The 14907-nt window shown below is 27.4% G+C and overlaps 2 protein-coding genes across 3 annotated transcripts in view; one reads left to right on the top strand and one right to left on the bottom strand.

Moving 5' to 3' along the window:
* Nucleotides 1-14907, top strand: part of LOC134835721 (transcriptional activator protein Pur-beta-A) — a 356196-nt gene that overhangs the window by 203421 nt on the left and 137868 nt on the right. The window lies entirely within an intron of this gene.
* LOC134834393 (zwei Ig domain protein zig-8-like) overlaps nucleotides 1-14907 on the bottom strand; it is a 167369-nt gene that overhangs the window by 151054 nt on the left and 1408 nt on the right. The window lies entirely within an intron of this gene.

Below are 14907 nucleotides of genomic sequence, written 5' to 3' on the forward strand. Positions count from 1 at the left end.
AATCATCTTATTTTGTGTTTCGCTAATCGTTGTCGGTCGTTACTCGTGCGTCAATTGCTTAGTTACAGATCCCCTTTTCATTTTTCTCGTGAAATGTTTGTCCAAATCTGAACCTAATTCAACGTAATAATCCATCCACTTATCCATCACCGTCGCCTGTATATTTTTTTCGCTCGTGTGCCTACCCAGCCTCGCGAAAATCGATAATTTAATTCGTCGAAAATGAATTTTCTCTCGAATAAAAAAAAAAGTACAACTTTTAAAGTTGAAATTCGCATCAATGAAAAATGTCCCACTTTTGATTACATCACTCGCCGTTTTTGTGCTTCATTCAGCGTTAAACACATTTTTCGTGGCATTTTTTTTTTTTTTTTTGTTAGAAGAGGAAAAAAACAACTTTCGCATCACGTGTGACGAAGAAACGTCGTCGTCGTCTGTGCGTGTATTTTGTGCGAGTCTAGGGATTATTGTCTTGTTTTGTGTCTGATGTTTACTTTGACATATACTACGTACATTCCGCCATAAGCGCGCGCTTTTCGCTTTTTCTGTCACTTTTTTGTGTGTGTGCGTTTCTTTTTGGTGAAGAAGTGAAAAGAAAACGTAAAGACCTTGAAAATAACGACACACACACAAAAAAGTGGAGACAAAATGTTTAACATAGCAAAGTCGACTGACTGCCTTTTTTCTTCGCTTTTCTCTTCATTCAGCTTATTTATGTCTTAGGGCCCGAAAAAAAGGTAAATTTTTTTGCTGCATTCCGTTTGAATATTTTTTTTTTCGAGGAAAGCGAACAGGGGCGCAATTTTGGAAACATTTTGAAAGGGCTTTTTTCGCTCGAAAAATGACAACTTTTATTAATACTTTTAAAAATTTAATATTTTTACTAATTCAAAATTAATTAAATTTAATTAAAAATTTAAATTTGATTAAAAATTTTTAATAAATAAAAAAATAAATAATTATGTAACTTTTTTCTAAGTTTTTAAAATTTTAATAATATTTAAATCCAAGAACAAAAAAAAAATTGCCAATTTAAAATTATTTTAAAAACGATTTTAAAAAGATTTTATTAAAATAACTGCAAATTTGGTGAAATTATTAATTTTTACATTTTTGGTCATTTTCTCAAAGGGAAGGCTAAAAAAAATGTTTGCCCCAATACACAATCTGAAATTTTGTCCCAATGCACAATCTAAAATGTTGCTTTAATGCAAATTGTTTTAAAATTGAAATTGAATTAAGACAACATTTCAGATTGTGCATTGGGACAAAAAAAATTTTTTTTTTAAGTCTTATAAGCTTTGAGAATTGACAAAAATTTAATATTTTTACTAAATTTGCAGTTTGTAGCTTAATCAGTTAAATCTTAAGAATTTTAAAATAGCATCTTTAAAAAATCTCAACTTGATAAATTAACAAATTAAACAATTAAGAAACTCTTTTAATCCTTTGTTCAATTTTTACCGTATTTCGAAGAAAAATGCGGTAATTAACTCGACTTGTCGTTTGTCATTTGGGCTAAAAATATTTTGTAGTATTTTTTTTTATACTAAGGCTTATCCCTTAGGTTATGAATTTATGAAATTTTATGAAAATAACGAAAATTTAAAATGAGGAGTACAAAAATGTGAAATGAGGAGTACGAAAATGTGAAATAATGGTAAATTTTCGTTTTTTCTCGTTTAATTGTCTCCTTTTTTATCTCAATCCATCCCTGCCATCAAAGGACATTGCTACGCTAAAAATTTTCTTGCAATAAATCACTCGCACATAAAGTTCAGACGCCTTTTTACACAAAAAATTTATTCACGCAAAATAGGTCCAAGATGAAAATTTCAATAAACGGACATTATTAAGGATTTTTTTTTTCGTTTTCCTTTTTTCAACAAGTCACTGTCGTCCGACGAATCGGATTGCGAATAAAAAAAAGGAGTTATTGACACCGAACAGCCTGCGAAAGCAATGTTTATCATTATTTATAAGACACAAACACACACACAAGTGAAGTGAAGTGACAGCTCAATTTGCTCTCTAACATTGCCATTATTATCATCGTCGTCGTCACACGAGTGGCACTGCAGACACAACATTCCTTGTCGTCGTTGTGTTTTGTCTTGCTTTGACTTGCAATTTTACACCATAAAAGTAACACATTATTTTATTATTATTATTTGCTTGTCTTAACAACTCGCACGCAGAGTTCCATTTGTGACACACAAAAAAAAAATTGTAACATCAAATATTTGTGAATTTTAGCACAGAAAAGCTTATTATCTCTGTCATGTTTTTCTCTAAAGAAGACGATGGTGATGATGATGTTATTGTTGTAATGCCTTTAAAATCTGCAAAAAAATTTTTTTCTAGCGCCAAAATTTAGAAGGAGTAAAAATGGAATTTTAAATTAACTCGAAATGTGATTAGATGTCACCCATCAGGGCAACAGAAATTTATGTAGTTTATTACATCATAAGCATTTAATCATAATAAAACGATAAATGGAGCGTGTTTGTGGCAAATAATCATAAACATGATCATCTTCCGATTAGATTGATCATTCAAAGGGAATTAATTTGAATGAATGAATCAAAATATTATTAATTGCTGGTAATTTTTTATCAGCAAATCCCTCATATGACAATGGATTTGATGTGTTTGTATGGGTGATGTGGGAAAACATAAATTGAGATGAATTTGTGATAAAATAAATACATATATGTGAAATAAACAACAAAAAGAGATGGAAAAGGGACCTAAATGTAATATTTCTGTCATAAAATAAACTAAGCCTAACTAGTTACTAAGGAATATTTTATGGAAGTAAATTCATCATAAATGTTTTGAATAATTAATTTAAAAGGTAATTTTTTCAAAAGTATTTTTTTTTAGTAAAAAAAAAATTAGTAATTCAATTTTTCAATTTTATAAAAATTTTAAAATATATTTTTTTTATATATTTTTTTTTAAATAATTTTTTTTGAATATATTTTTCAATATATTTTTTTTGAATTGACATTTACAAATTTTTGTACTAATTCACAATTTATGAGTAAAGTCTAAATAGTTTCTAAATTAAAGATTTTACTCATAATTGTGAATTAAATGTCAAATTATAAAATAAAATATAAATAATAACAAAAACAATTGTAAATGTCAATTCAAAAAATGACCGTTAAAAAATTTAATTTTTGTTTCATAAAAAAATTTTCAAACAATTTTTTTTTTAAATTTTTTAATTTTTAAAAGATTTTAGAAAAATTATTTAAAATAGTTTATCAATAATATTTTTTTTAGCAATTAAAAAATATAGCAATTTATTTTTTTAATTCCTTTAATTAAAAAAAAACATTTAAAATAGACAATTTTTTTTTATTTTCTTCCAATTTAAAACAAAAATTTAAAAAAATATTTTAAAAGGTAATTTTAATTAATTGTAATTTTTTATTTTTTTATAATAATATTTTTTTAGTAATGAAAAAAACCTAGCAATTTATTTTTTTTATATTTATTTATAAGAAATTTTTTTACATTCAAAATAAAAAAAAAGTAACTTAAAAAATTTTTGATTTAATGTATAATTTTTGAAATTAAAAAAAAATAATTTTATTCATATAATAAATATTGTATAATTTAATTACTGATTTAATTAAATTATAAATTATCATATAATTATAGATTTTTAAACTTTTTTTCTAAAACACAAAAAAATAAAATTTAGTAAAAAATAATTAACTTAATTTTAATAAAATATAAATAAAAAAATAGTTCAAATCAAAAAGTTATTTAAAAAAATTAATAATTCGAAAAAAAAATCAAAGAAAATTTTGGAATTTAATTTTAATAATTTAAATTCAAGTATGCTAAAAATTATTTTTTTTTTCTTACTTTTTTAAGTTAAAAATTAAAATTTTTTGAATTTTAAAAAATTTATTAAAATCAACCTTCTCCATTTAATTCAAATTCTACATTCCTGATATGAAAAATGACATTTTTCTCCCCTAACTCATTTAATTTTTTTTTTTTTTTTTTTTTTTTTTGAAAATAGATTAACTCATCTTTTTTATGTGACTCCATTGTTGTGTATGGCAAACACATTTTATTATCTTTCACATCCGTACGGTAAACACAAAACCTAATATTTATATTCCATACATCATATCGAGAAAAAACATTGAACACACATCAATCTGAATTATGAGATAAATCTTCCTCCGCACAACGTGCCGCACGAACAAACGAACGAGAGAAACATGTATTGATTTTGTTTTGCGAAACAAAATTAAAGTCCAGAGAGAAAACAGATAAATTTTAATTTAATCGACAAATTAATGGACAAAAATTTTCTTGTTGTTGTTGCCATATCTGACAAACATGACAATAAGCTGTCATTTTCCCCAACATTAAAAATGTGTATAAAATTGACAATAAAAAAGGGAAGGCATTAAAATTAACGATATGGAAAAAAATTTTTTGTACAAGGTAATCGTGTTCGCTTTAACGCACTAACTCATCTAACTGGGAACGACGAACGAAAAGTAAATAAAGATGTAAAATAATGTCGAATTGAAGTGAAAAGTAAAATAATAACAACAGCATAACCACAAAAACAATACCGATTTAATACGAAATCTTCCACACGAACCACAAACATGATGTAAAATTTCAACTTTCGACAAAACTTTGAGCAAGACAAAAAAAAGTTCATGAAAGGATTAATGAAAAAGAGACAAACTTGTTCGAACAATAAAACGGAATTAATGGTTTAATAAATGAGGAAAAGTCGGAGCTGCATGAGAGTAACGGTTGGTTTATGGTGTGTGAAAATACGGCAGATTTTGTGGTTTTGTTTGATTTCTCGTTATCACACACAAGGATCCGTCCTTTTTATCTTCCGTCTTACAGGTCAGTTGATTTCAGAAAATAATAATTAAATTTTTTTCTCTCTCACACATTTTAGGGAGCGGCGGCGTTTATTACGCCAAATTACCATCAAAAGTGTCCTGTTCTCTCTTCCTTGCCTCATCGTCGTCGTCGTCGAAATTTTCTCATGAATTTTAATTAAGACCAATTTAATTCAACATTCAACAAGAAAAACAAGAGAGACAGCCTTCCGAGAAAAACACATCAAACACGAAGAAAGTGGGAGGTGGAGACGGAAAAAAAGGTAGATTCCAACGTGATAACCGAGCCAAAGTGCAAACGAATGAAAAATGTTCCGTCTCATTGTAATTCAACGCTTAGACAAACATATCGATGAATGAAGCGGATCATCGATGTCGATTGTTTGCACAAACATCCAAACCAAAAAAAAAAGGATTAGAGCCGGAAAAAAAACTTGAACGACTGATAAAATGTGATAATACGCGTATAAATTACCCCTCAGGAAATGATTGTTGTTTTATGGAAATTTAAAAGTCGCTTTATTTATGGGGTTAGGTCAGGTTTAACGTGGAAAATTGTTCAATCGTTCGATAATTTTGCGACGAAGACATGATGGAACACGATGACGCCACATGAATATCAACGGCAATTTATGGAGCTGTATCAACGATGTGGAAGGAAATCTTTGGGGATCATTTGTGGACGACTACTGCTATTCGATAGAAAAGAAATATTGATTTTGAAGGTGTAAGAGGATAAACCGCACAACTAAGTAAAAAACTAGAATTTTTGGACTAGTTTAGGCCTAACTAATACAAAACCATCTGAACAAGAAATATCCGCTTAAAAATTTAAATTTCCCCAGCAGCATTTAAAGAATTCTAATAATGTTAAAAAGTCACAATTTAAGCGAGAGTTCCTTTGACTTTGAGAGAAACTACAGACAAATTAAGACGTATTTTTTCTATTTCTCAATAATAGGTACATAAAGAGACAAGAAAATCTGTGACTTCAACATTAAATTCTAAAATTTATCTTCGTTTAACTCAGGTTCCATTTTGTTTTTTGAAATCATCACCCATTTTGTCATCCCCCATCTTATCCGCAATCAAAAAATCTCATGCCATTTTTTTTTTCGATGAAATGCTGATATCGGGTGATGTGAAGTATTATATACTCGACATTTGTCCCAGTTGACATTTTAAAATATTTGCCCCAATGCACATTCAAGATTTTTAACCCAAGGCACATTTAAAAACTTTTTTTAATACACATTCAAGATCTTTGACCCAATGCAATTTTAAAAAATTGACCCAAAACACATTTCAAACTTTAGCCCCAGTTGACATTTTGAAAATTTTACCCCAAACCTTTGAATTCGTTAAATCAGTTTCTTTAAATAGGAAGTTTTACGTATTAATATTGAAATTGTAACTATTTACCGGATGCTATTCCTGAGAAAATTATAAAACCAAAAGTTTTCTAACGAATCCATCTTATGGACCGAGTCAAAGAAGTTATCACGAAATTGTTATCCGATTATAGAAAAGCAAGAAGATACCTGAACATGAGCAAATTCAAACTAAATGTGAACTAGACATAACCATAACAATTTAATGATAACTACGATTTTGAGAATTAGCTTTAATTAAAAGACAGCAGTTGAAGTTCAGTGAGACTTGATTCAAAAAGTGTTAAAAAATTATTGAAAACTGCATATGTACAACCTCTCCTATTAGCTCTTCATTCATTCACGCACACACCATTTTTTCTTTATAGCTCGCTTTAATGCTGCCGTTACTACGAAAAAAAAGGTCCAAGATGGTGTGTTAAATTTTCTTCTGGATCGTTGATGTGGCTGAAAAAAACAAACGAACGAAACGCTGAAAACGTGTTCAAATCAAATCAATTTATGGCAGTTGCGCTGCCTCCCGGTTTACCCACAAAACAAAATTTACAGCTGCCGATGATGATGTATGCAGAAAACATTCTTTGTTTCGCACGCCCTTTTACCCACAATCATGTTTATTTATTTATTTTTTTTTGTTCGGTCATTGATATCCAACGATCAAAACAAACCAAACAGCAAGCCCGAACAACATGAAAGACGAAATATTTGTGTTTATTAAGTGGTCACGTAATGCTTTTCAGGTCAATTGTTCGGCCTTTTTTTGTTGGGAAACTACTAATGTGCATGTGTATAGTTATGAGCACACAAATAAAATGATATATTTGCTAATAAGGTGTCGAAGCAGAAATGTTTGACTTTGTGAATTGAATGGCAAATGGAAATGTTGGTATGAAAATTCATGACTCATTAGAACAAATAATATTGAAGTTTTAAATTTAACTTGCAACATTTTCTTGGTTTTCAGAAAAAAGAAAAAAGTCAATTGTTTTAATAAAAAAAAGTCTTAATAAATTAACATGAAAAATTCCAGTACCTGTGAAGACATAAATTTCTGCATTCTTGTCTACAAAATATTAAAACTTTCTTTTTATTAATGATTATCGTGAAACCTTTCAAATGCACCTTCTAGAAAGGACTAAAATGAAAATTAAATTTTACTTGGAAACAAAAACAAAAGGTCATTCTCCTTTCATGAAATCATAAAATTTTAAAAAGAACCTGTCTGAAAGAAAAATTTAAGTTTTTTAAGACAAATGATGGGACTTCAATGCACATTTTGAACTTTTGACCCAATGTACATTTAAAATTTTTCGTCCCAGTTGACATTTTTTTTAAATTTTATCCCAATCCAGATTCAAAATTTTTGACCTAAGGCAAATTTTGAGTTTTTTTTAGCTCAATATACAAATTTCATTTATTTGACCTTCAGTTGACCTTTTGAAATTTTTGCCCCAATGAACATTCAAGATTTTTGTTTTAAGCCATAAAAACTGCTCAATAAACTTAAGGTTCATAAGAAAGTTCATAGAACCAATCAAAGTGTTTAAAAATTAACAAAATCTTATTATTTTTTTTTACTTCTCTTAAAAAAGAAACTCAATATTGAAAAGATAAATTTTCTGTAATCCCTTAGATTATAATAAATAAAAAATTGCTAAATATTTTTTCAATTTAAAAAAAAAGTATTTTAAAACAATGGAAAAATTATTAAAATACTTCAACAATAATTTTTGCATCATGAGCATTATTAAAAACTAACTCCTCTCGAAACCGAGAGCGCAAAATGAACAAGTCAGGAATATTTCAATTATTTTAAACATAAATTGATCAAAAATTTATTTCATTTTACTTTGCTTCCTCCTTCAGTCAAAAGTATGTTTCTGCTATTTATATACGGGAAATAATGTATTGGCATCGCTATATAAATTATTATTATTTCTGCCTTTAACTTTGATACAGCTCTCGTTCACTTTTGTATTCAATTTAACTTTAAATTGTATACGTTGAAAAAGTTTTATTTTTTTACAATGCTGCCTTTTTCGACTATTATAAAACAAAAGTTTTTGTAAAGTTTTGCAAAGTACAGCAGCCGGATTTGAACTTTTGCTGTATACTTTCTCTCTCTTGTTTGGCTGGTCGGTTGTACCAAGCACCCACTAAACTCACTCAAGAAATATCATTATTTGTACATATTTTAATACTTTGTTTTTTTTTATGTGCTGCGTCTCTCATCCTCCGTAAAGACGAAGAGGAAGAGAAAAAAACTAACAAGGAAGTAAAAAGTTTTCCTAGAAAACCATATTGTTGTAAATGAATGGGTTTCATTATGTTACAGTGGTCATGACTTTGGTTTGTACAAAAATAAATTCAATTTTGAACGTCACGAGATAAAAAGTCGCTCTATCGGCGAAAAACGGGTAGACCCATCAGGGGTCAAATTGAACCCTTAACGAAATAAGCACCCACTAAACTCACCAAGAAATATCATTATTTGTACATATTTTAAACTTTGTTTTTTTTTTGTGTGCTGCGTCTCTCACTCGAAGAAGAGGAAGAGTTTTGATAACTTTAAGGATCAATTTGTTCCCTTAAGGGTTTAATCTAATCCCTTAAGGGTTCAACCTGATCCCCTTTCGAGTTAATCATCTGCAGACCCAAAAAATTGAACCCTTCAAGAGATCAACTTGATTCCTTCAAGAAGTCAATTTGACCTCTTAAGGGAGGTCATTGACCTCTTGAAGATCAAATGACCTCTTAAGGGATCATTTTTTTGGGTCCACGGATGACAAATTCGAAAGAGGATCAGGTAAATCCCTTAAGGGATCAGATTGAACCATTAATGAAACAAAATGATCCCTTAAGCGATCAAAAAATTCCCTTAAGACATTTAGTTGGAGGAAAAAACATTAAGCTTAAAAAACCTCATCTTTTCTTTCACATTTTAATATTGTTGGTCGTGCGCCATTTGATCCGTTGACATTGAATATATCACAGTCCTCCCTCAGGCCCAGTTGGAGTGTTTTATTTGGTTAGAATGATCACAAGATTTAATAAAATGTCTTTGAACCTTGACTCCTGAGGGCTCAATTCGATCCCTTAAGGATCAATATGACCCGTTTTTCACCCATTGGGCAAGAAAAAAATCGAATGTGTGAATGACTGATGGTAAAATTTATTTGAAAACTTATCAAAATTCCAAACTTTTTGCAAAGTTAAACGCCTGCAAACAATTTTCACAAAGGGTTTCGGCAATAATTGGTCCTAATAGTTCCTTAAATCGTCGGAAATGTCATGCCTTTAAAGTTTTTCCTCAGGAACAGACACCGAAAAAAAAAGTAAAAATCGTAAAACCATTACCACAGTCATCATGAACCCCATTATTATTGACTGGATCGATGGAAATGTGTGTGTGGAAATTTTATATGCGACACACAAAAATAACATGAATTGAACATCTTTTTAATAGAAACGTGTCCCAAGGGTGCAGTAAATCTCTTTAGGAGCAACAAAGTATCGGCTTAGCTTCGTATCGCACAAAGACAGAGAGAGATATCGAAAAAGGAGACAAAATAAAGTAACGCCAAATGTGTTGTGGTTCTCTTTAATAAAAGACGACCATTATTATTGGGAAAGGTTGCCAATTCCGAAAGTTTTTTTTTCTCTGTCTTTTATATGGAAAAATTCACAAGTTTGCAGCCAAGAACGAAATCAAAGTTAAAACACCTTTCTTACTACGACGGAAATTTATGGTGTTATTGGCATCGAAAATGGGTGACATAAATGGATTTTTAGGGCATTTTAAATCCATTTGTTTGCCTTTTTTCGATTTTCCTTTTTTTGCAATTTTTTTTTTAATTTTTCAACTTCATTGTAAGATCAACAGCCTTAGCAACGTCGATAATGAGCTGTTTTTCACAATAAATCTGATTATTTTTTTTTCCTCTAAATGAATTCAGCGAAAATGTATTTTGCGAAATTTTAATTGGCATTGCAGTTTTTTTATCGAATTTAATATAATTAGCTCAAAATTAAAAGGAAATTATTTTTCGATCGAATTTTTTTCCGTGTCTGCACCAAATAAATAAATTCATGTGAGTAATGCTTTTTTTGAGTACAAGTCTCAATTTTTTTTTTAATTAATTAAAACAAACAAAAAAGCAAACAAACGAGGATAAATCCGTAAAAAAACATCAACCAGATTAAATTCCTTAGTTCTGCCTACGGTTAATGACGAAAAAAAATTGCAAAAAAAAAATAATGAGACGAATAATGTGATTCCAAAAAGGTCCTCTGCCGTGTATGAAAAGTGACACAGTTCCCATTCAAAAAATTAATGAGAATTGCGCTTTATTTTAAAAAATTTGTTTCATTCTCGTCGAACGACGATGAAAATCCTTTTATTTTTCCGCTCCTTCCACTCAGACATTCATTTATTATTCCATTTAAATTAATTTGCTTCAACGGAGATTATCTCCCTGGTACAATATATTTAGCATTTTATTTTGCCTACTTCTCCATATTATTGTTATTAGACACTGAAATATTGTTTGTTGATCGTCGTACAGCAGCGAGACGCAACGCAGGTACAAATTAAAATATCAGAAGATATTTATTTACGAAGGAGAAGCGATGGAGAGAAAAAAGGGAAGGAGAGCTTTTTAATTACTTTAAAATCACATTAAATGCAAAAAAAATCTGGGACTAAATTAAGACAAGCAGATTAGTAGTAGAATGGCGGAAAATTTAAAATAAACAGGGATGCCTTTGAAATGTCGTTGAATGAAAAAAAAATGTTTACTTGGAAAAAATTTAATTTTTTCTCGGAAAACATTTTTTTCTGACTTTTTAAGTGTTGTTTGATTTGATTATTTTTTTTAAAAAAATGTTTAAAGTATTTTTCATTACTTGTTAAATTTATTTAGAATTTTGATTTTAATTAAAATATTAAGAGTTCCTTTAAAAAACTTAAATTAAGTGAATGATTAAATTTTTAATTAATATTTTTTTTTAAATTAAATTAAATTTTTTATTAAAATATTTTCTCTTTTTTTTTGAATATATTAGTAATTTTTTTATTATTTTTTTTTTATTATTTTTTTTAATAATTCTTTTTATTTATCTCTAATTAAATATTTATTTGAATCAAAAATATATAAAAATTTTTAATAATTTTTATGTAATTTTTTAAATTTTTTTTTTATTAATTTTTTTAATTGTTTTTTTATTATTTTTTAAAATAATTCTTTCTATTTATTTCTAGTTAAAAAATTATTTAAATTAAAAATATACAAAAATTTTTATTAACTTTATTTTTTTATTTTTATGTAATTATGTTTCCAATAATTAAAACAGCAGTCAGTAATTTTCCATTCTCAACGAGTTAATAAGAATTTTGTCTAAAATGTTTCTCTTGATTTTCCTCGAAAATCGTTTACTTGACAACAGAAGGCTTATTTCTTTATCTCAAAAAATTATTATAATGGGTACTTAAAATGGGATTTTCGAATTATTTCTTAAATATATCCTTTAATGCGCATTGAGAGAATAATAACAACATGTAAGTATTTTAAGAGATTGGTCCAAAATAAAATAAAAATAAAAAAATTAATAATAAAATTTAAAAAAAACATGAAAAATATTTTTAAAAAATTATGAAGAAATAAAATTAAAATATGAAATTAAATTAAATTTTAAAAAATAAATAAATTAAATTAATTTAAATTAAATTAATTAATTAATTTATTAAAATTAAAATAAAAAAATAAAATAATTAAATTAAATAAATTAATTAATTAAATTAAATTTGTAACTTTAAAACTCTCTAAAAAAATGTCTACTATAAATTTATCCGAATTTTCACAAATTTTGTTAAATCATTAATTTAAATCAAATTTCATTAAATTATTAATTTAATTATTTAATTAAATTAAAACAAAATTAAAATATTTTTTTTTATAAAATTCACTCAATTCAATTTTTGAAATATTTTTCCTTTAGTTTTTTTTCTGACTTGAAAAACAAATAAACAAATTTAAATAAAAATAAATTCGTTTTAAAGCACTTGAAAAATTTTTGAACAAAATTTGACTTTAATAACTCATCCCCATCATCATCGAACATCTCGAACATCCTTGAGTGAACAAATATTTTCACATATATCGAAGATAATGAAATGACAGTCAATCAATTTACGCACACAAATCGTGATGGAAACGAACATTTCCCTGCCAACGTGTTTATTTAATATATTCGTTATCGTTTCCTGTCACACTCTGGCAACGAACGTGTGTATTAAGTCATCGAGTGCTCTCAAGTACTTACTTACTTACTTACGGCACAATTCAGTAATGGAACATTTTATTTTTTTGTCAAATCATTTCTTTGATTAAGTATTTCTGACTTCCTTCGACATTTTTTTTTTGCTTTGCGCTGATGAAAAGCGGCAATAGTTATAACAATAATAAACGCTTATCATTATCAATAAATTAATAGCTCGAAATTGCTTCATCGCAAGCAATATGATTTTCGGCATATCAATTAAGATTAATCGTCGTGATTAGTTGAATTCGATACGTAGCGCGAATGGAGTAATTATTCGGCGTTCTTGCGTGCGCTCCGATTATTTATTTAATAATATTCCTGATTGCTACCTGCCTCATTTCCTCGCCAGCTATTTGTTTAGGTTTAGGTGGAATGACGTTGCATTGTCCAAAAACACAAAAAAAAAAATGTGAAATCAAGTCCTTGGGGGCGTTTAATTCATTTTGTGTTTCTTTGTTGTCTTTCTGGTTTTTTTTATTTTTGCTCCGTCATAAACAGAGACAGAGGAAGAGAAAAAAGGCCATTAAATGAGCAGACACTAATAAAAGACATCATCGTCACCACTTGTGATGTTGTCGTGCAGTACAAATCAAACATCTCCGGGCTATTAAAACACAAGCATTCAATTGGCAATGTGTGAGGGCTTTGAAAGGAAAGGGACATAAGGAGATTCAAAAACATTTGTGAGACGAAGTGCTTAACTGCATTTCAATTTTAATGAAATGAATTTTAATTTGGCGAAAATTCGTAAAAATTTTAATAAATTTTATAGATAATTGAAAGTAAAATATTTTTGAAAATTGTAGGAAAAATAATCAATCAGGAATTTTTTTTTAAATAAGAAATTTATTTTTATATTTAAAAAATTCGCTGATTTTTTTTACCATTTTCGTTAATTTGTTACTTTCGAACTCTTGAATTTTTTAATTAGGTAATTAATTTATTTTCGAATTTTCAAAAATTTTCCTGAGGGATTATCATGAGTTTTTTTCTAAAAATTTTTTCTATCTACAAAAATCAAACAAATTAAGTTGATTTAATTAAAAACTTTTGTTTTCCATCTTTTTTTTAATTTTTCAAACTTTTCACATTTTTTTTATTAAATTATTTTTACTTTCAGACTTCCTCAGGATTTTTTTTGCAGGACTCCATAAAAATTAATTTAATATTTTTCGAATTTTTCATATTTTTCCAAGGATTTTTACTATTTTTTCATATTTTTCAAGACAATAATTTAACTTTTTTCAGTTTTCCATCTTTTTTTTAAAGCTCCAACAGTTTTTCATCGTTTCTCGTGTTTCAATAATTTTCTGAAATTTTTCAGAGGCTTTCGAAAATGCATGTAAAACTTTTATTTCTGTGAATTTCCGGATTTTTTTCGAACTTTTCACATTTTTTTATTAATTTATTACTTACAAACTTCCTCAAGAAATTATTTGACGGATTTTCACTACTTTTTCAATATTTCCCAAGGATTTCCACGATTTTCCAATTTTTCACAAATTATTCATACTCTTGTCAACAAATTTAACTGATTAAATTATTTTTTTTTTATTTTCTATATAATTTGCATCAAAAATTTTCATGATTTTCCTGTTTTTTTTTAATTTTCTTTAAGTGTTTATTAAGTTAAAAAATTTCTCAATTTTTTATATTTTTCCGAATTTTTTCTGGTTTTTTTCACAATTTTGATAATTTTTTACTCGCAGAACTCCATGAAAATTAATTTAGTATTTTTCGAATTTTAACAAATTTTTCATATTTTTCCAAGAATTTTTACATTTTCCCATTTTTTTTATTTCTCACGAAACAAATTCATTAAATTTATTTAACTTTTTTAAGTTTTCCATTCAAGCCTCAACAATTTTTCATCGTGTTTTTCTCAAATTTCAGGGATTTTCCGGAAATTTTTAAGAGTTTTCTGAAAATGCATGTGAAATTTTTAAGAAATTTTAATAAAATAAAAAAAAATTAAAAATTTTAAAAATTTTTAAATTTTTTTTAAAGAATTTCCACAAATTTTCATGAATTTCCATAATTTTTCCAAAATTTTCCAAGCGTTTCCCGAATTTTCTTAACACTTTTCTTCAATTTTTTCAAAGGACTGCCAAAAAATCCCTCTTTTCCTCAAAATTAATTTGAAACACGTTAAAAAGAAGGATGAGAAGCAATCTCTTTTATTAGCTAACAAACAAGATTTTAACAGTTTCGACATAAAATGACACTCAACATTCATCTCATTTCACCTGCCATCACGCCAATTTTAATCGGAATCTAATCCACTTGACTAGATTTTC

Source organism: Culicoides brevitarsis, chromosome 3 (assembly GCF_036172545.1).
Source record: "Culicoides brevitarsis isolate CSIRO-B50_1 chromosome 3, AGI_CSIRO_Cbre_v1, whole genome shotgun sequence".
NCBI classification, from domain to species: Eukaryota; Metazoa; Arthropoda; class Insecta; order Diptera; family Ceratopogonidae; genus Culicoides; species Culicoides brevitarsis.